The sequence below is a fragment of the Physeter macrocephalus genome, chromosome 2, assembly GCF_002837175.3.
Source record: "Physeter macrocephalus isolate SW-GA chromosome 2, ASM283717v5, whole genome shotgun sequence".
In the NCBI taxonomy this organism is placed as follows: Eukaryota; Metazoa; Chordata; class Mammalia; order Artiodactyla; family Physeteridae; genus Physeter; species Physeter macrocephalus.
Genome location: NC_041215.1, coordinates 128,102,303 through 128,123,136, shown reverse-complemented (window position 1 = coordinate 128,123,136; position 20,834 = coordinate 128,102,303). Strand labels below are relative to the sequence as shown.

Below are 20,834 nucleotides of genomic sequence, written 5' to 3'. Positions count from 1 at the left end.
GGGAGAGGCCACAGCAGTGAGAGGCCCGCGTACCGCCAAAAAAAAAAAGTACATACAGTAAATGTTCATTCATTTAGACTATAAGAATCTAAATGAACTAGTAAAACATCTGAATGGAGAAGTATGTGTGTGGACAACATGTATTTTGAGCAGAACCTAACTAAACTGACCAAGTGTTCTTGTAGTGAAAGACCATAAAGATTTGATTAAAGGGCAGATAAGTATGACATGATTTTTTTATGTAAGTTAGTATTTATAAGGGGTTTTCAGACAAGGTAATTCCTTCAAGAAATAGTTTTCCTTGCAACCTTATTTAAACTGTAACTTTACTTTTTCAACCTCTCCTTATTATCTTAAAATAACCTTGACATTAATTATACATTTTGTACTAATGATCCACAATCCAAATTAGCTGGCTCTGATATTATGAGCTTTTACTTTATTAGCAATTCTTTGGCCCTTGTGATTTCCTGGGTCACTGAGACTAGATCAGATTCTCAAAGAAAGGCAAGGGAAAGACACTGGTATTTACTGTGTTAGGCACTGCTCTGAGGTCTCTCCTATTGACTTCATTTACTCCTCACAAATGGTAAAGTAGATAATTTTTATCTTCTTTTAAACAGTGGGACTCAGAAAGACTAAGGGATTTGAGTAAGTTCAGCCAACTATGATTAAGTACAACAGAAAAAAAAATATGTGGTCTGATGGCCCACATCATATAATAGCTGGGATATTTATTTAATTCCCACCCACTCATGGAGTGAGCCAGCTACACAAACAGCCAGGGACTCCAGGGCTGAAATGACGCTAGGATAGATCAGTGTCCTGAAACAGAAGCCCCCCGCTTTCAGTGCACCCAACTTTGCATTTTAACATAATTAGGAGCATATCAAGGCATTTGTTTGGTAACTTTTTTTTTTTTTTTTTTTTTGTGGTATGCGGGCCTCCCTCTGTTGTGGCCTCTCCCGCTGCGGGACACAGGCTCCGGACGCGCAGGCTCAGCGGCCATGGCTCACGGGCCCAGCCGCTCCGCGGCATGTGGGATCCTCCCAGACCGGGGCGCGAACCCGGTTCCCCTGCATCGGCAGGCGGACGCGCAACCACTGTGCCACCAGGGAAGCCCCGTTTGGTAACATTTTAACTGATTACCAGTAACCTTTGAAGCAACGGGTTAAAAATTAACTAAAAATTATTACCTGCTTGAAATATTAAAAATTGTACCGCTAAGACAATCTGGGATTGTAAATTCAGTATCTGGCCTTTTTTAAAGTTACAACTCCACCCCTAATTTTTAAAATTAAAAAAAAAATAATGCCTTGGAATTAGAAAAAGAGCTCTAAGAAAGGTGTGTTTCATCTTTCAGGTTGAGTTTTTTTGCTCCCTTCAGTCTTCGCAGAGACAACAGATCAAGGACTACTGGACTCCTCATGTTTTCGAAGTTCTTCCTAGGGAGCCATTAGGTTTCCGCAGACCATAGGAAAGTCACCTAATTCAGAGGGGCTGTGTAGGCAGAACATCGATAGGTAAAATAAAAACACACCGTCTTTTTGCAATAAATAAAGATAACAGCAGGGGGCAAACTTGGAGCCTGTCCTAACTGGAGTACCGTAGTGGAAATCTCACATTTGAGAGGATTTGCTGTACTATTTCTCCATGCGATCACTTGTTATATGAGTCTTTTCATGGGGGTGGTAATGGATTCCATAATCTAGTCAAACCAATCCACACATTTTGAGTCCAATATTCTGCTTTTACCAACTGGCTGCCAACGTTAGGGGTAGAATCCGAAGTTATTTTCAACATAAAAACCTGAGACATGGTCTCTTTGGAACCAAAGTCCCTGGTCTCAGAAATGACGCTATTTCATCCCTGCCAACAACTGAGGCATAGATTCAGGATGGGGATTTGAGATTTCCTCGATACAACCTCTATTAGAAACTATCTGATTCTACTCTGCATTTTATTAGTAGTATCACAAGAATTACTACTCTCTCAAAAACACTTCCAAAAACTTCAATGGGTCTGACAGTGAGAAATTACGAATTTTTATAAAGTATGCCATTATTTCGTATGTTGCTCTTTAGGGGATTACTTTCTGATGAATAGAAAATTCCCCTGGCTGTTCCCCTTAACTGCCAGCAGGACTGATCTGTGTAAAAACCATCTCAATTGCTAAACTCACTCACTTAAAACCTAATTGTCCCAGGTTCTAGAACCTACCCGCGGATTAAGCATGTCATGCTCCAACAGAAACCAGCGCAACGGTGCCAAATGCCACCACTCTCTAGTATTTTCCCTATCCATCGCCACAGAAGTTGGATGTGGATTCTCCAGGTAGAGGCAGGAATCTAGTCCATGTTATGTACCTGCAACAATGACAGGCATTATGCCAGGAAATCTCCCCACAGCTACACTCATGTGATGGACATTACAATACACCTGTGCAGGTGAAGAAAACTGAGGTCCCAACACACTAAGAAACTTGTCCAGAGTCACACGACTTGAGAGGGCAGATTAGAGATTTGAATTTGCTCAACCACAAAGCCGATGTTTTCCCACCAGGAAATCCTCTTTTCCTTATTCCAAAACTGCTCTAAGAGTAACGTACATATTTTTGAAAATCAAATGGTGTGCAGTTCCCACTCCAGAGAACAACTTTAAATAACTGAACGCTTGGAAAACTTCTTGTTCTTATTATTTCGAATTTTTCTGGTCAGTTAGGAACTCCATTTGGTCCAATGGCTGTACTTACAACAACTTTCCAGGAGACCTTCAGTGTGTCAGATCCTGTGCTAGACTCTGGGTGACAAAGATGAATCCCTGCTCCCGAGGAGCTCCCAGGCGAAGGTGCAGAACTGCACGCCCACACCTCAGTGCCTTTCTAAGCCATCAATATTACAGACTGTATAGCTCGTGCTTACGAACTGGCATTGTTCTACCAGGTACTAATGCATGTAATCCTCACCATATAAGGTAGTTATTATCGTCCTCATTTTACATGCGAGAAATCTGTGCAAAGAGGTCCAGGAACTTGCCTAAGATCACATGGCTGTATGTAGCAGAGAAGGATTTGGACCTAATCGACTCTAGAGCCCTGTCTTTGACTGCTGTGCCATAATATCTTGCCCAGGGCTGTAACTGAGATGAGACACAGAGTAAGGAGGGAGAGAAGCAGGAGAGAGCCAGAAGGCTTCAGAGAGGAAAACCCAGTCAATGACCAAGTGAGTGAGATTTCGCCTAGAGCTCTGTATTGCCTTTCTAAAGGATACCCACGTCTTTCCTTTCTGTCAGCCAACCTTAAGGCTTATCATCCAGAACATAAGTTCTCACTTTTCAGTATTAGCAAGATAAATGGAAAAAAATAGGAACAGGGCCCAGGCTAAATATCAACTCCCCAAAATACTTCTAAGTGTTGTGTTTTCATTTTACCCATCACATGATATTATCTAGATGGCATGATAATTCTTCTGAAAATAGGTATTAAAAACAAATCAAATCATCTCGATGGATGACAGCTGAAATTAATTAAGGCTTCTGACACTAAATCAATGTTCACTTTGAGTTTGATACAGTCGGCCCTCGGCATCCGCGGGTCCCACATCCCTGAATTCAACTAGCCTCAGATCCACACCGAGGGTTGACTGAACTGTGCCATTTTATATAAGGGACTTGAGCACCTGTATCCGCGCCCCACCCTACCACCCACCCCGAACCAATGCCCCAGGGATACCGAGGGATGACTATACTTAGGAAAAGCAAGGGGTCTAACTGCTTTATAAATCCTTACTTCCCAAAGGCCATTTTATTGACCACTTCTAAATACTCAGTAAAATGAATTTCCAGTTTATCAACAGCTACATGTTAATAAGCTCTTGATGGGGGGGCACAAAATAGATGTTTTTGCTTAGCAATTATGTCTGTTGGAAACTCTCTTTTCTACCTAAATTCTACCAATCTTATCTTCTGTCCATGATTTCTACCTCAGGAGCAATTTCCTGATTGTTTTCTACCATAAAAGACAAAAGGAGGGTATGACTGACTTACTCAGGCAAAGCTTGAGAGTACTTTTCTATCAGCGACCCCATCATTCCATCTGAGATGAAATTTAATCCCTTACTACAGTGTCTTCCAATAATCATTAGTTTTCTCTTTAGACCAAGAAATCCAAAAGAAAAGACTCAAGTTTTGTGTTTTGACCTGTGATACATTCTCACTGTCACAATGGAGCATGGGGAAGAGAATATGCAAGTTTTATGAGAAGAAGTCAATTAGATTGATGACCACTCTTCTTACCTGCTTTTCTCTTCTTTCTGCAGCGGTTTGACCATCCTTGAATTGGTGCCAAACTTCACCAAGCCATTCCTGGGTTTTTCCCCCAATCATTCTCTGCTTATTTGGATTTTTCTCAGTGATGACACTATCAGAGTCATTTGTCATATTTTACTTAGCAGGGCCAGAAGAAAATATAAGCCTCAGTGTGGTAAGTTAGCTACCATGCTGATCTTAGATTTAAGTCTAGTTAGAACCAATATCTAAAGCCTTGGGTAGGAGCAAAATATCAGCACTTCCTACATCTCAAATGTGAACAAATGGGCCTGAATGATTTTCATGTATTTGTCATGTAAGACTATAAACTCAAGCTACAACCAAAATAGGGTGGGTGCAAAACAACTTTAATCTTTCAGTTATACAAAAATCATACTTGAGGACTTCATTGCTTATTATCATTAACCTAAAATAAAGTCATTCTTAGTTACGAGCACAAGTCTTAGAAGATAGTGTAAGATTTAGAGGGGGAAAAAGTTACTGGAAAACCATGTGAAAAATCCTCTGAAGATTTTCCCCTCTTTATTTGTAAACATTAAGGCAGTTTTAACTGTTCGGTGATAGGATCTAATCTCAAGCCCATTAGTCAGTGGGTCTCAAAGTATCGTCCTCGGACCAGGGCAGCAGCATCATTTGGCAAATTGTTAGACATATCAGCTCTTAAGCCCCACCCAAGATCTGTTGAATCTGAATACCTGCTTTTAGCCACATCCCTCCAGGTAAAGCTGAGATACGCTAAAATTTGAGAACCACTGAGCAATAAAATGATCAGACAAGGAACTCAATCAGTTCACTTTTCTTTAGGGAAAAAAAAAATCACTACCACCTGATTTACATCCTGGTGATTCAGCAAACGGGGCATGAGAGTTTTATCTCCCTTTGCTTCCTTGCCCTGCCCGGCCACCATCCGCATCCCCCCACCCCACACCAAGGAAACCTTGCCCCCTAAACCAATCCACCATTTTTTCCTCACACCAAACACAAGTACATGTCAACCTTGAATGCCGTTAGGTGTAAACTGGTTTAGCTGGGAGATATCCCAGCTAAATTTAGATTCCAGACTTAGACTCCAGACTGTCATAAAAAGCAGATCTGGAATGCAGCTTTTCCCAGGTTGGTAATTACACCTAAAGGCCAGGAAGAGGAAGAATAACGTTCTACCAAACTTTAAGAACACTTAGATAAAAGTCAACCGGGGAGGGCTGCCCTGGCAGCGCAGTGGTTGAGAATCCGCCTGCCAATGCAGGGGACACGGGTTCGAGCCCTGGTCCGGGAAGATCCCACATGCCACGGAGCAACTAAGCCCCTGTGCCACAACCACCGAAGCCCGCGCATCTAGAGCCTGTGGTCCGCCACGGGAGAAGACACCAAAATGAGAAGCCCGCACACCGCAACTAGAGAAAGCCCATGCACAGCAACGAAAACCCAACGCAGCCCAAAATAAATAAACTAAATAAATAAATTAAAAAAAAAAAAAAGAGTCTACCGGGGAATTCAAGAGGTGAGGACACAGGTTCTGTCAAAACAAAGGACATTCTCAGGCTCAGTAAATCAGTGGGTTTATTTCAGAGGTCTGAGAGACACTGAGATTTGAGAGGGTCTACCCCAACCTCCTCTACGTCATCTCCCCTCCACTATACATTACTCTTATGGAAATTGAAATAATCATGTGCTATTGATGGGGTCAGATAATTTGCTAATACAGCCAGTGTTCTGCGGGAAACTGTGACCCAAATTGACTTAAGCAAGAGAGCTACTAAGCAATTTCTCATGGTTCCTCCATCACAGCCCAATAAAATAAGGCCAAGAATGCGGAAGAGCAAGATACACAAACATATTTCTTTCTTTGACTCTCAATCTTGAACTGATCATTTGTTTTGTATTTGCGTGATCACCATGATGGTATCTCAATGGTCTGTCCTTGCACACTGATGCAGCTCAAAGGCGAAGATGTTCAGGTTCTTCAGGACTGAAACATCCTTTTTACCCTTGTGGTTCTGACTTTGAAGAAGAGTAAACTATTAAGTGCTCACAGGCAACAGTACCTGAGCAGCTCTGAATCGCCCTGGAAACACCATGCAGTGTGAAAGACGAATGTATGCATCGTGGACTCTTTTCCCAGCCTCCATAGCTTATACAGATCAAATTACATGTTAAAATGTAAGAAGCAGATAACAACTAAGAGCAATAGCTGCTCTTTCTTTATACCTGGAGGAATAAATCTACATGTGATGAACATCTATCATCATTGCAGTTTGTTTCCTTGAATTTCAGTTTTCCTTTGCTTTTCATTATACTGTCAGAAATGCATGTGAAGTATCAAAGTGGACCCACTTTGGCAGGGGCCAAGCAATGAGTCCTCGGATTGATACATTCCAGCCGGATAATGCATATGTCAGAGAGCCATGGCACATTTCTCTTCCTGGGGTTTTGTCCTCACGCCCTGCCCATCTATTCTTAAAGATCACAAAAGACGTGTTTCACTTTGTATTCTTACCTGGTGCTGTTCCTGGTGTTTATCCTCACCGATCACACCCACTACAAGCCAGTCATCATCCTACAAGGGATTAGCTTCATCATTACCTGGCTGCTGCTCTTGTTTGGCCAAGGAGTGAAGACCACGCAGGTTGTAGAGTTCTTCTATGGGATGGTCACTGCCACCGAGGTGCCTACTATGCCTACATTTACAGCATGGTCAGCCCAGAGCACTATCAGAAAGTGAGTGGCTACTGCAGGAGTGCCACGCTGGTGGCCTACACGGCGGCCTCAGTGCTGGCCCAACTCTTGGTATCCCTGGCCAGCCTATCGTACTTTTACCTCAACGTCATATCCTTGGCCTCTGTCTCCATGGCCTTCCTTTTCTCACTTTTCCTACCAATGCCTAAGAAGAGCATGTTTTTTCATGCAAAACCCAGCAAAGAAGCTCCTCCAGAGCCACCAGGAAAGGATGCTGTCTTAGAGGAACCTCAAAAGGATCACGAACCAGCTGGACAAGAAGTATTCACTGTTTCAGGGAACCTGGATGATGGCCAGCCCAAAGCCAGAAAATGTAGCTTTGAGAGTTTTTGTGCAGTGGTTACAGGATTTGAAGGAGTGTTACTCCTCAAAACATCTTTTTTACTGGTCCCTATGGTGGGCTTTTTCCACAGCAGGTTTTAACCAGGTTTTAAACTATGTTCAAATCCTGTGAGATTATAAGGCACTGTCCCCGAGTTCCACAATATATAATGGAGCAGTGGAAGCCCTTGCAAACTTTGGGGGTAGCTATAGTTTATCTTTAGGGGTACGTGTAGTTATATCTCATCATTGTGCAAGAAATGTATTCTTTCAAATTGTATTCTTGGATAATCTTGTTGTAGTGATTTCCACATTGAATACCGACTACTTTGAAAAAGAAACGAGTTATTGTCACAAAATTTAAAAGAAACAATATAACAAAAGGCTTTGATGAGGCTATACATGGAAGGTAGAGTTTCACTCATCCCTAAAAACAGGGGCTGCAAATTCGTGTCCCACTGGTCAAACATGGTTTGGCCATGGCGAATTGGGTGGTTCAAGGTCAAACTATCAAAACTCTTTCCTCTCGCTAACCTCTTAGTAACTCTAGTCTTTAAACTGTGATTTGCAAACCATTAATATGAGGTGGGCAAATGATGGCCCACGGGCGACCATAGCTAATAGTTTTTACATTTTTAAAACATTGTAAGGGGGAAAAAGGAATATATGACAAGGGTTGTAAAAAATAACTAACAAACAAACAAATAAATAAATAACTAGATCCTGCCAAACTACCAAATAAAAACAAAGAAAGATATGTGGCCCACCAGCCTGAAATATTTACTATCTGGCCCTTTATAACATACAGATTTTGAAATCAACTTAGTGGATTTCTAACCAGAATAGAATAGAGTAGAATAGAGAGCGTATCAGCCTGTAAGGATAAATTCTGTTCTGTGAAAATTAGTTTACACACACATATATATGTACTGGTCAACATATAGAAGATATTTCTTTCTCAGGCTTTAGTCAAAGAGGTTTGAAAGTTACTGCTCTAGGATCTGTCTTATCACTTCAAAGTTTTCCAGTTGAGACAACTTAAATATCTGTATCTTTCCTTAACTATACATGTGGGAATTTGCCAAAGTTTGTTGCCTTCTATTAGGACTATTTTCCATACCCATTTACCCCATTCCCTACTATATCCAATTATCTGCTAGAATAAAAGTGCATCCAGACTGGATTCTAACAACACTCCATCCAATCTTCTCTCCACAACCAAGTTATTGTATTATCCCATATAATTTTCTCTCTGGCCTTTCATACATATAATACTTTCATTAAATTGTCATTAGTAAAAACTGAGCACATAGTCACCCTTAACAAATAAACAGTAATCCTTGATTTTGGTGAAAATGGCAGCAGAGGTCAAAGAGCCTTCTGGAAAGGGAAAGGCCCTCTGAGAGGATATGGTGTACCTGAGCATTTATGGCTTTTCCTTGAGTTGGCTGGTATGTGTCCGTTTCATCCTTATTTACTACAGATTTCTGATATTGCATCTTGTCCAGTAGAAAGAAGGCAGGGAGACTGAGTGGCCTGGAGAAACCTTGAGAAGGTCTCTAGGGGATGGAGGGTATCCAACTTCTGCTACTGGAGTCACCCTTCAACCCTTCCTGGGCTTTCTGTTTTGTCAAAACTTCCCTCCCAGCTGAGAAGCTACAGTCTTTGGGGTTTTTTAGATGCATGTCCAAGCACTCTTCCTTTTTCCCAGAACACATTTTGTGAAATTTGAAACACTTTTTCAAAAGGAGGGAACTGCAGAGAGAGAGGGAAGATGGGCTGATGCAGAAGTTAATACTCTACAGTCAGAAGGCAGAGCCCAGAGCCATCTTTGAAGTTAGCCCAACAATGCACACGCATCTTCCTGATGAAACAAAGCCTTCACATCAAATAAGACTTTGAAGATACTTACTTTTGAAGTTGGGGTGTTCCACACCCATGTATTTATTGAACATATCAGGGTCCATTGTTGAGCTCATATTCTTCTCGTTTCCCTTTCTGGAAATTCTATTTTGACTCCTAGAAAACTGTTCTAGGAATTGGTTCCCCTTCACTTATTTCCTCTGTAAGTACTTGCCCCTGGGGAAAAGCAGGAAAAATTCCTCCTCTCTCCAGGTTATGTGTAGAAAAGATAAAATTTTCATAAAATGTATTCTTGACAGGCCCTTTAAACACAAATAGTCTTTAGTCTCTTGGTGATAGTGAAGACCTTACTTAGTGTCAAATTTTTAGGCAAAACCAGGTGAAGTAGGATTGGGTTGCTGACCTAAGGCCTCATGCAAATTAAACTATGTCTTTAAGAAAGAAAGCTGAGGGTAGTAAGAAATCTGACAATTGGCTACTTAGCTCCCAGCACATTGTGGGAACACACTGGAAGTTTGTCTATATTATGCACATTATAAAACGGATTGTCCTGTGGCCACATATGCTCCCAAGCACTCCATTAGTTGGGTCAGGGCTTGGGTCAGGCTTTCTCATCCTCACGCTATTGACATTTCGGGCGGGGTCATTCTTTGTCATGGGGCCTGTCCTGTGCACTGTAGGATGTTCTGCAGAATCTCCAGTCTCCAGCCCACCAGATCCCAGTAGCCAGCCCCTCCCCCAGTCATGACAACTAAAAATGTCTTCACATATTGCCATCTGTCCCCTGGAGGCAAAAACACCCCTGGTGAGAACCACCGGGTTAGGGTTACACGTTCGATTTGATTTAGTATCAGAACTTTGACAATCTTTGTCACACTCTATTAAAACTACAAATTTATTGCCATATGATATCACTTATATGTAGAATCTAAAATATGACACAAATGAACTTATCTACAAAACAGAAACAAACTCGCAGACACAGAGAACAGACTTGTGGTTGCCAAGGGGGAGGAGGGGTGGGGGAGGGAAGGATTGGGAGTTTGGGATCAGCAGATGCGAACTCTTATATATAGAATGGGTAAACAACAATGTCCTGCTGTATAGCACAGGGAACTATATTCAATATCCTGTGATAAACCATAATGGAAAAGAATATGAAAAAGAATATATATATTTGAGTCACTTTGTCGTACAGCAGAAATTAACACAACATTGTAATTCAACTATACTTCAATAAAACATTTTTCTTTAAAAAAACGACAAACTTATTTGTCTCATCCCTTCAGTAGGGTGTATTACTTTCACGAGCAAGGATCCATAGTTTACTACCATGTTTTCCCACAGAGAAGCTCAAAAATGCTTGGTGGGCAAGTAAGTGAATGAATGACCAAATAAAGAAGGGAATGAACAAATGGGGAAGAAGTGTGTAGAGAGAATTCTGGAAAGGAAGTTTGGTATCTGTCAGGGACCTTGAAAAAATTTTTAAACAATGTTACAGAGAAGAAAGAGAAAAGCAGAGACAAGGACAAAGAGAGAGGCCATTCTTACTAGAGCATCCTTACTTGGCGCAGAGAAAGGGTGTGCTAGAAAGAGCTAGCGTTTGTGTTGAAGAACTCGGTACCTCACTCAGTCACCAAGGGTTAACAATTGCCCATTTCTTACCTATTGCTTTGTCTTGACCAAACTTTAATCAGGCTCCTCTCTTTCCTACAGGCCTCCACCCCCTGCCTTATCTGTTTCTCCCGGGAATTGGCTGACCACAGAGGGACACTTTCCTGTCAGACTCTATTGGTCACTTCCCCTTGCTTGCCCAACTTCCCCTCCAAAGATCCTGTATATCTCTGCTTGCCCAATAGCAAAGGATTATCTTTTAAAAGAAAAACCTTTTCAGTTTGATTTTAAGATACTTTCAGATTTTGGCAATTGCAGCATTCTCCAGATTCCAATCATTTTTCTTATAAATAAGCCTCTCCCTGTCGAAGTCTGGATTTGCTTTTGTTTGACACCAGGCTTCTGAGCCTGAGTTTTACCTTCTGCAAAGGGAAGAGGAAAGAAAAAGTGACCTCTATGGGTCCTTTCCAGTCTATGATTTATGGAAACCCAAACATAGTTGGTCTATTTCAAACGCTGAGAGAAAAAAGATATGTACAGTTTGCAGAGCTGGATCAAGTGATTTTTCATTCAATCCAAGTTCACAATAAGTCAGCCTTATTTACCATAGCCTGGAAATGCTTCAGTGCTTATGCAATGTAGATTTTAGCAAAACAGTACACTACTTTATTATGCATAGAATAACAGGATGATTGGGGTTTCCTCTCTTTTCAGGGGTACATGGCAGTGGGCCATGTAAACATCAACTAGAATCTTCTGGGAGAGTGGCTTTGGGAATCTTGGCTTTGGGAATCTTCTCTGCAGCTGATGCACGTTCTCTGTTTCTCATGCATCCACAGCTAATAGCTGGGTGTGCTCTGCTGGTCTTTGATATTCAAGTCAAGTTACATGCTTCTTATAATTATAGCAGCTTATGTATGTATCATGTCTTTCTTTAACCATCTAAATCTCAAGCAACAAAATATGTTTCTTTCTTTATTCTTCCAGTTCCTCTAAATAGCATTTTGCATTGTTATATTTAATGCTTCATATAAGAGACAATGGAACTACATTCCTATTTTAACCAACTTTCTCTTGGGACTTAAAATTATTAATCAGGCAAAAAAAAATCAGAGTTCTCACAATTAATAAACAGTGATATATTTTTCACGTTTTGATTTTTTATCTTTTTGGTATTCCATTTATTTATTTAACAGAATCATCTTATTGATTTTTTTCGTTCATAGTGCCCCCCTTTTCTTTCCCGGTATGAACACGTAACATGAGATCTATCCTCTTAACAGATTTTTCAGTGTACAATACAGTATGGTTACCTGTGGGCACAATGTTGCACATCTGATCTCCAGAACTTATTCATGTTGCATTACTGAAATATACACAATTATACAGGTTGATTAGCAATTCCTCATTTTCCTCTCTACCCAGCCCTTAGAAACCACCACTATATTCTTTGCTTCTATGAATTTTATATTTTAGATACCTTATAATAATGGAATCAGGCGGTATTTGTCCTTCTGTCAGTGGCTTATTTCACTTAGTGTAATGTCTTCAAGGTTCATCCATGTTGTCCAATATTGCAGAATTTCTTTCTTTTTTAAAGGCTGAATAATATCCCAGTGTATGTATGTACTACATTTTTTTATCCATTAATCCATCAATGGACATTTAGGTTGTTCCCATATTTTGGTTATTGTGAATAGTGCTATAATGAACATGGGAGTGCTAATATCTCTTCAAGATCCAAACTCTGTAAATTCACTCATATCTAATTACTACTCTAACTTCTAGGCAAATTTTAAAATAAACTTAACAAGTGCGGGGTAAATGTATCTATAATGCAAAAGGTTAGTGTTCAGGTTTGGAAGAAATTCTAAAAATTATTGACCATGGTTTCAACCATCATGTGATATAAAAAGTTCACATAAAATGATTGATTCTTCTATAAAAATATATTTACTTCCTATTTCTTTTTCATGACACAAAAACTGATAAATTTAATTAAATATTAGACAAAACAGTTATCTAGTACCAATTACTTATTCTCTGATGGACTGAAAGCTCTGTGAGGATAGTGTCAAGCTTGTTCATGATTATACACCTGGTACTTATCCTGGTTCTTGCTCCATGGTGAGCACTTGACCAGTCTTTGTAGAGAAAAAAAAAAGAACGAATAAAATATTTTAAAAACTTTGGGCTGTTGAATTTTTTTAAATTTAACCATTCTGTTTTCATATAGGTAAAAAAGAACGAATAAAATATTTTAAAAACTTTGGGCTGGGCTTCCCTGGTGGCGCAGCGGTTGCGCGTCCGCCTGCCGATGCAGGGGAACCGGGTTCGCGCCCCGGTCTGGGAGGATCCCACGTGCCGCGGAGCGGCTGGGCCCGTGAGCCATGGCCGCTGGGCCTGCGCGTCCGGAGCCTGTGCTCCGCAACGGGAGAGGCCACGACAGAGGGAGGCCTGCATACCACAAAAAAAAAAAAAAAAAAAAAAAAAAAAAAAAAAAAAAAACTTTGGGCTGTTGAATTTTTTTAAATTTAACCATTCTGTTTTCATATAGGTACAAATTAATGTTCTTTAATGCTTTAGAAAGTGTTCCTATTACTTTCCTTTAAGTTACAGGGTAAGCTGGTAAATGCCAATCCCATGATTCCATAATACATGGGGCATAAACAATTAAATACAATTTCAAGGTGGTTCTATCTTTTAAATTATAGACTATCCCAAAGGTTCACTTGTATTTAGTGTTAAATGCCTAACAGAAGAACATGAATACAGTTCTTTTTCGAAGAACTTACTAGCTGGGGCCATGTACTCTGCATAGTAGCTTTATGGCTCCACAGTGAACAAGTGGGTGCCATTGAGAAATGACCCAGCAGGAATTCTGAAATAAGGTCTTAGATAATATGATTACATGTAATTTCAGGTACCTGGGAAAGTAATTTCTGGGTTTAGACTGAGAAATCTTAGTAGTCAATGCCACTCTCAGCCTGCCATCAGAATTGTGGTTTCATCCGAAACCACCAAGTGCATAGGTCTTATCCAAAACCAAGTCATCACTGACAAGCTGTTTAAGCATCTGTACAAATTAAATCAAGATTCCAGCCTGGAATAATTTACATACTAAATGGGAATCTGCCATTTGATTTAATCTAGGTTTCAAAACATCAATCTAGTATAACATTTGTTCAAGGGAAAAATTTTTAGCTTAACAAGAAATACCTGAAATTATAAGGCTCATTTGGACCACATGTTCTGTTCTTTTTGTGGGACCTAGGGTTATTTTTGGTTTTAGTTATGTTTAGGTGGTAATTCTTTGCCCTGAAGTAGTGCATTTTCACTGAATCACATAATTTTTAAACGCTTGCATTTGTTGTTTTTTTTTAAATATACATATATATATATATATTTTTAAACATCTTTATTGGAGTGTAATTGCTTTACAATGCTGTGTTAGTTTCTGCTGTGTAACAAAGTGAATCAGCTATATGTATACATATATCCCCATATCCCCTTCCCCCTCCCCGTGTCCTCAAGTCCGTTCTCTACATCTACGTCTTTATTCTTGTCCTGCCTATAGGTTCATCAGAACCATTTTTTTTTCTTTAGATTCCATATAGATGAGTTAGCATACACTATTTGTTTTTCTCTTTCTGACTTACTTCACACTGTATGACAGACTCTAGGTCCAACCACCTCACTACAAATAACTCAATTTCGTTTCTTTTTATGGCTGAGTAATATTCCATTGTATATATGTGCCACATCTTCTTTACACATTCATCTGTCAGTGGACACCTAGGTTTCTTCCATGTCCTGGCTATTGTAAATAGCTTGCATTTGTTTTTAATGTGAGGATTTTGGAAGGGATATAAAAGTAGTTAAAATTTCTCATTTGGTTTTATGTTTTTAAAGAGATTCAAGTCAAAATGTTTGAGTAAATTACATGGAAGAATTCTAGTTGGTATATGTTAGCTTGGCCTGACTAAATTTAAAAACCAGTAAGATTATTTAAAATGAATTAACTGCCAGATATTATCACCTGTGAAAGGAAATAATCTGTGACTTTTCCAGAGAAAAATTCACCTATTAGACTCTGAAACTGCTAATTTAGACAATCAGTGATCCAGTGAACAATCTTCAAATAAGTACAAGTTCATCAATGGACCTGTGTTTTCACTCACTGATACAGCTTGTTTAAAAAGTGGTGGGTGCTTCCCTGGTGGCGCAGGTTGAGAGTCCGCCTCCCGATGCAGGGGACACAGGTTCGTGCCCCGGTCCGGGAAGACCCCACGTGCCGCGGAGCGGCTGGGCCCGTGAGCCATGGATTTCCAAATAAGGTCACCTTCTAAGGTACTGGAAGTTAGGATCTGAACATCCCTTTTTGGAGGGACACAGTTCAGCCTATAACAATCCAGTTATGTAAAAAGACTGTTTCTCTTATGAGACTTAAAGAGATGATTAACCTAAAGCTGATGTGGGTTCTACTTCATTTTTCAATGGGTCAAGAATTAATCTAAATGACTAAATCTGTGTTTACCCTGGTTCACCAATTTAGTTTTCTGATTATTACATTAAAAAAAACAGTTTGGGTATGATTTTAGAGAACTGATAAAATTGAATATATTTTAAAGTCTATATTATTAAGATATAGTATATATACAATAAAGAAGTGAAGGTGCTGTTAAATGGGCCAAATTCCATAATTTGTCTTCCAATCTCAATTCCAATTCTGAATGAGTAAGTATTATCTCTGTTATTCTACTTGTATAAGAAATTAAAGAAATAGGCATGATTTTAGTGCTGTCCAATCTGCTCTATCAACCTGATAATATACTAGTACTATAAAAATTATGAACGTGCATATGGTTGCCACAGATACATTATGGAACAAGGCAAGATGTGAGTGAATAAAAAAATAAAAGCCATGTGCATGTTGAAAAGTCATCTTTCTTAATTTAAGCAATGCATGAGGTATGATGGATTTCTAATAGACAAAACTAGGCCAAGATGTGACACTTAAAATTGACTACAGATTCTATTTTTTGGAAACTTATACATGCAGTAATACAGCTGAATTAAGAAGTTGCCTGTGCTCTTTGTGACCACCTAGAGGGGTGGGATAGGGAGGGTGGGAGGCAGACGCAAGAGGAGGGGATATGGGGATATATGTATACATATAGCTGATTCACTTTGTTGTACAGCAGAAACTAACACACCATTGTAAAGCAATTATACACCAATAAAGATGTGAAAAAAAAAGGTGACCTCTGAACCTCATCTACATCACATAATGTTCAATATCCTCTAGTTGCAGAGTAGTTGGAATATTTGGCTTAATTTTAGAACAGGTTAACTAGTTTTAACTTCTTATCATAATCTATCACATCCCCCCATGGAATGTTAAAATGCAACATTTCACTATTCCATTTGTCCTTTCCTTCTTCTCTGCTAGAAGAGCTTTTAGCAAAAAAATGTCAACAAAAGCCTTGGCTTCCTGAGCAGAGCAACTCGATTTACTGCTCTGTATTTAAAAGCCCACATATGTGCTCTTTCAAAACTCTTCCCATTTGTACGATGTCAGATTTCAGATCGCCATTAATCTCAGCATGGAACCCTCTGCCCTGGTGTTGGGAGTCAACGCCTTCATTGCCTTGCTGACCCAAACCATCCTGACTGTGGCCGTGATTGACAACCAGGGACCAGGGCTTCCAGCCCACATTGAGGTAAGTGCATTGCTTCTGTGCCTGCACTGACACAGAGGCATGTCTTTAAATATATATATTTTTTTACAATCAGATTTATTGAGACATAATTTACATACAATAAGTTTACACATAAATAAATTTATGTACAGTTCTATTAATTTGAGCAAAGATACAACTGTGTAGTCACCACCACAAGGAAAATCAAGAACAGTTCCTTCACCCCAAACAGTTCCCCATATGCCCCTTTTTCGTCAGCCTCCTCTTTGAACCTCCCTCCCCAGCCCACTGATCAGTGTTCTATCCCTATAGCTTTGTCATTTTAGAAAGTCATAGAAATGGAATTATAATAGTATATAGCCTTTTGTTTCTGGCTTCTTCCATTTCTCACAGTGTCTTCAGATGGACTAATTCTCTATTGAGAAATAGAAATATAATGCAGTTAAGATGCATTCTATTTCTTAAGAAACTTTTTCATTAAACAGATGAGCTTTTTATGAAACAGGTGAAGGAATGAAGGAACTACCTAAAATAGAACCATAAAGTCATTCCCGTTTAAGTGTTTCCCATTTCCCACAGCTAAAGGTTTTTCCTTGCCTTGACTAAAGTTCATTCTCATTAAAGTTTAGTTCACAAATTCCATAAGCCTACTCAATCTCATGAACAAAATGGTCAATTTTACATATCTCTATAAATATGTAATACAAAATATTTAGAATATTGAGCTATCTTCTTTGAAAACAAAAAAAAAGAAATCATTTCACAAAACACAAAATAACACCAGGATATTTTAAAAATCTATTTTAACCTCCCACTTGTTCAATAGAAGGAAGGATATCTGCATTTAGTAAATATTAAAACTAAGATTCATATAGATTCAATACTTTTTGAGATAATAAAGCAAGCAGTTTTTACTCTCTAAAATTAAATTTGAATTCCCGATTTATTATCTGGCTTGCAATTTTCTCCTCTGTTTTTCAGAAATTATTAAGTGTGTGATGGAGAGCATACAAGCTTGAAATCAGAAAAATATAGATTTGAATATTCAAGTTTATTAGTAAATATTTTAAAACTTCTAATTTTGGAAAATTTCAAATACATTTTAAAAAGTAGAATAGTGGGGCTTCCCTGGTGGCGCAGTGGTTGAGAATCCGCCTGCCGATGCAGGGGACACGGGTTCATGCCCGGGTCCGGGAAGATCCCATATGCCGCGGAGCGGCTAGGCCCGTGAGCCTGCGCGTCCGGAGCCTGTGCTCCACAACCGGAGAGGCCACAGCAGTGAGAGGCCCGCATACCGCAAAAAAATAAAAAAATAAATAAATAAAAAGTAGACTAGTGTAGTGAAACTTCACCCAACTTTAACGATTATCATTTTGTGGTCAATCTTGTTTCATCTGTACTCCTCATGCAATTCCTCACCTTTTTTAATGTTTCAGTTTTCTCATCAGTAAAATGGAGAATATAACACCCACTTCATGAAGTTTTACAGAGACGAAATACTAGCCTCTTAAACATGTGATTCCTGGCCCATAGTGTATTCAATACATGGGTGTGTTTCTCTCTTCTCCTAATAGAATAAATATTCACATTAGTCACACTGTTAGGATGTACTTATTTTTTCTAAGGACTTTTACATTAATCATCTCCAGATAGTTCCTTTTTTTTTACACAGACCCACTGTGTCTTAATTTGAAATGAATATATTCCTATGACTGAAGTAGGCAAAATAGAACTTGAGATGAAAATTATCCATCAATCTGTCTATCCTCCTTCTGCTGCAATTTTGTATAACGTGATTTAAATGTCTGCTTTGCTGGCAAATCATTTTGACCTTTCTGGGGAGTTCATGCAAATATCAAAGACTCAGAAAAAAATTGAATTTGGCAGAAAAAGTCAAGCTTCATCTTGTTTCCCCTGATAATAAAAGATTTTTAATCTTTTTAACTTCTCAACCAAGAGAAATCTAGATTTAAGAAACTTCTCCAAAATTTTTCTTTGTATTTCTATATTTTCTCTTCTAGTTTCTGCCAACATCCTCAGCACTAGGAACAACTTTCATTGAAAATTGTTTTAAACCACAGCTCCCAAAGAAAGGACTTGTTTACCCAGGTGCCAGAGCAGAGTAAGCAAAAAAACACACAATCCAAAGGCATAATAGAAGATAAATCCTATTTCAATAAAATATTTCCCTAGACAAAATGTGTTATTGCAAATCCCTGGTTTTGAAAAGCAAACTTCTTCAAAATTGAGTTTTGGTAGGAATCTAATTAAATATGCTTGAATTAAACTTCTAAGTGCCAAGACTGTAAAGAAATATTGATTAATAACTCCCTAATCTCCATCATAAACGTTCATTTATCATTGATTATGCACTTATGCCATCCCATGAGCTCTTTAATGTAATGCCATTTTAAAACATTGGAATCTAAAAAAATAGAAAGTACAATGTCAGCATTTTCCACATGACACAGAGATTTATCAGAGAGAAGACTGCATTGAAACATCCTAAAGTAATTCTATTTTCTCAACATTTCTCAAACCGTTATGACAACATAGGCTATTTATGAATTTTGCAATTTAAAAAAAGCCATGAAGAGCTTAAAAAGATGATTCAAGCACATCTTCAAAGATTACTGAAAGGCTAGGGGGGAAAAAGACCCATGAGAAAAGCTAAAAGAATCTTTTTACCTCATCTAGATATAGTTAAGGAGTAATTTAATAATAATCTTTAAATACACAGCCAATTAGGCAAGGAGTGGTAACTATAAAGTCTCTATCTTTACTAAAAGCATAAGAATATGTTGTGATATATAGATGATATTACATAATTTCCTGGGGGGAATCTTATTTTTAAAAGATAGATGAAATTCCTCAGTCTAAAATATGGGGGGTGGGGCATGGGGTGTTAGAGGAAGTGGGTGAATAACCACACAACCTCTCAATAAAGGTTAACTTCTTCAGATAACCCTTTAGTTAAGTAAATGAAGTAATAACACCTCACTAGTTTCACACCAAACACCCAGCTATTGACAAATTGGTTGCCTGTTACTCTATCTCTCCATCTCTCTGTCTCTCTGTCTCTCTCTGTCTCTCTCTGTCACACACACACACACACACACACACACACACACACACATCCTTCCACCCTCCAACTTGCAAAGATACTCTTTTGAATGGGGAACAGATTGGGTGAACATCTGTTTCTTCTAGATTAAGGGAGTTGACAGTTAGGACCTCTTCCCATTCATGAATCTCATTGCCTTCACCCTCCTCCTCCCTGGATGCTCTGGAGGCTTAAGATATGAAAAGCAACTCTGTAATTTTAGAATATTTTTTCCTCCTACCCTGTTTGGTTCTTAGCTGGGTCTCTGTAACAAAAAGACAGATTAACAAGAGAAAAGCATACAAATTTATTTGATCTAAGTTTTATGTGCCACAGGAGCCTTCATAAGGAAATGAAGACCCAGAGAAATATTTAAACCTGTGTGGTTTTTTGGGTTTTTATTTATTTATTTATTTATTTTTGGTTGTGTTGGGTCTTCATTTCTGTGCGAGGGCTTTCTCTAGTTGCGGCGAGCGGGGGCCACTCTTCATCGTGGTGCACGGGCCTCTCACTATCGCGGCCTCTCTTGTTGTGGAGCACAGGCTCAGTAGTTGTGGCTCACGGGCTCAGTTGCTCCGCGGCATGTGGGATCCTCCCAGACCAGGGATCGAACCCGTGTCCCCTGCATCGGCAGGCAGATTCTCAACCACTGCGCCACCAGGGAAGCCCCTTGTGTGTTTTTATCTTAGATTTGATGAAGACTGGAAAGTCATGAAAAAAATGTGATAGGACAAAAAGGATATGAGCTAAAAGTAGTAAACTGGGGGAAACTTAGCAGAGCCTGTTTATTCAGGTTCCTTTCTGTGTCTCTTTGCCTTTGGAGGTAAGGATGCTCCTTTCCTCTGGGTATAGGGAGGGCACCTCTCACATGAGGGTCTAATGACCTGCTTCAGGGGAAGGTCAGAGAGTCCTTCCTGCACCTGCAGTGTCTCAAATTCCTATTAAAAATATAAGAGGGGCTTCCCTGGTGGCGCAGTGGTTGAGAGTCCGCCTGCCGATGCAGGGGACGCGGGTTCGTGCCCCGGTCCGGGAGGATCCCACATGCCGCGGAGCGGCTGGGCCCGTGAGCCATGGCCACTGAGCCTGCGCGTCCGGAGCCTGTGCCCCACAACGGGAGAGGCCACAACAGTAAGAGGCCCGCGTACCACAAAAAAAAAAAAAAAAAAATA

The 20,834-nt window shown here is 39.5% G+C and overlaps 1 pseudogene; it reads left to right on the top strand.

The window, feature by feature from the left end:
- LOC102992851 (thiamine transporter 2-like) overlaps positions 1-20,834 on the top strand; it is a 50,316-nt pseudogene that overhangs the window by 16,144 nt on the left and 13,338 nt on the right.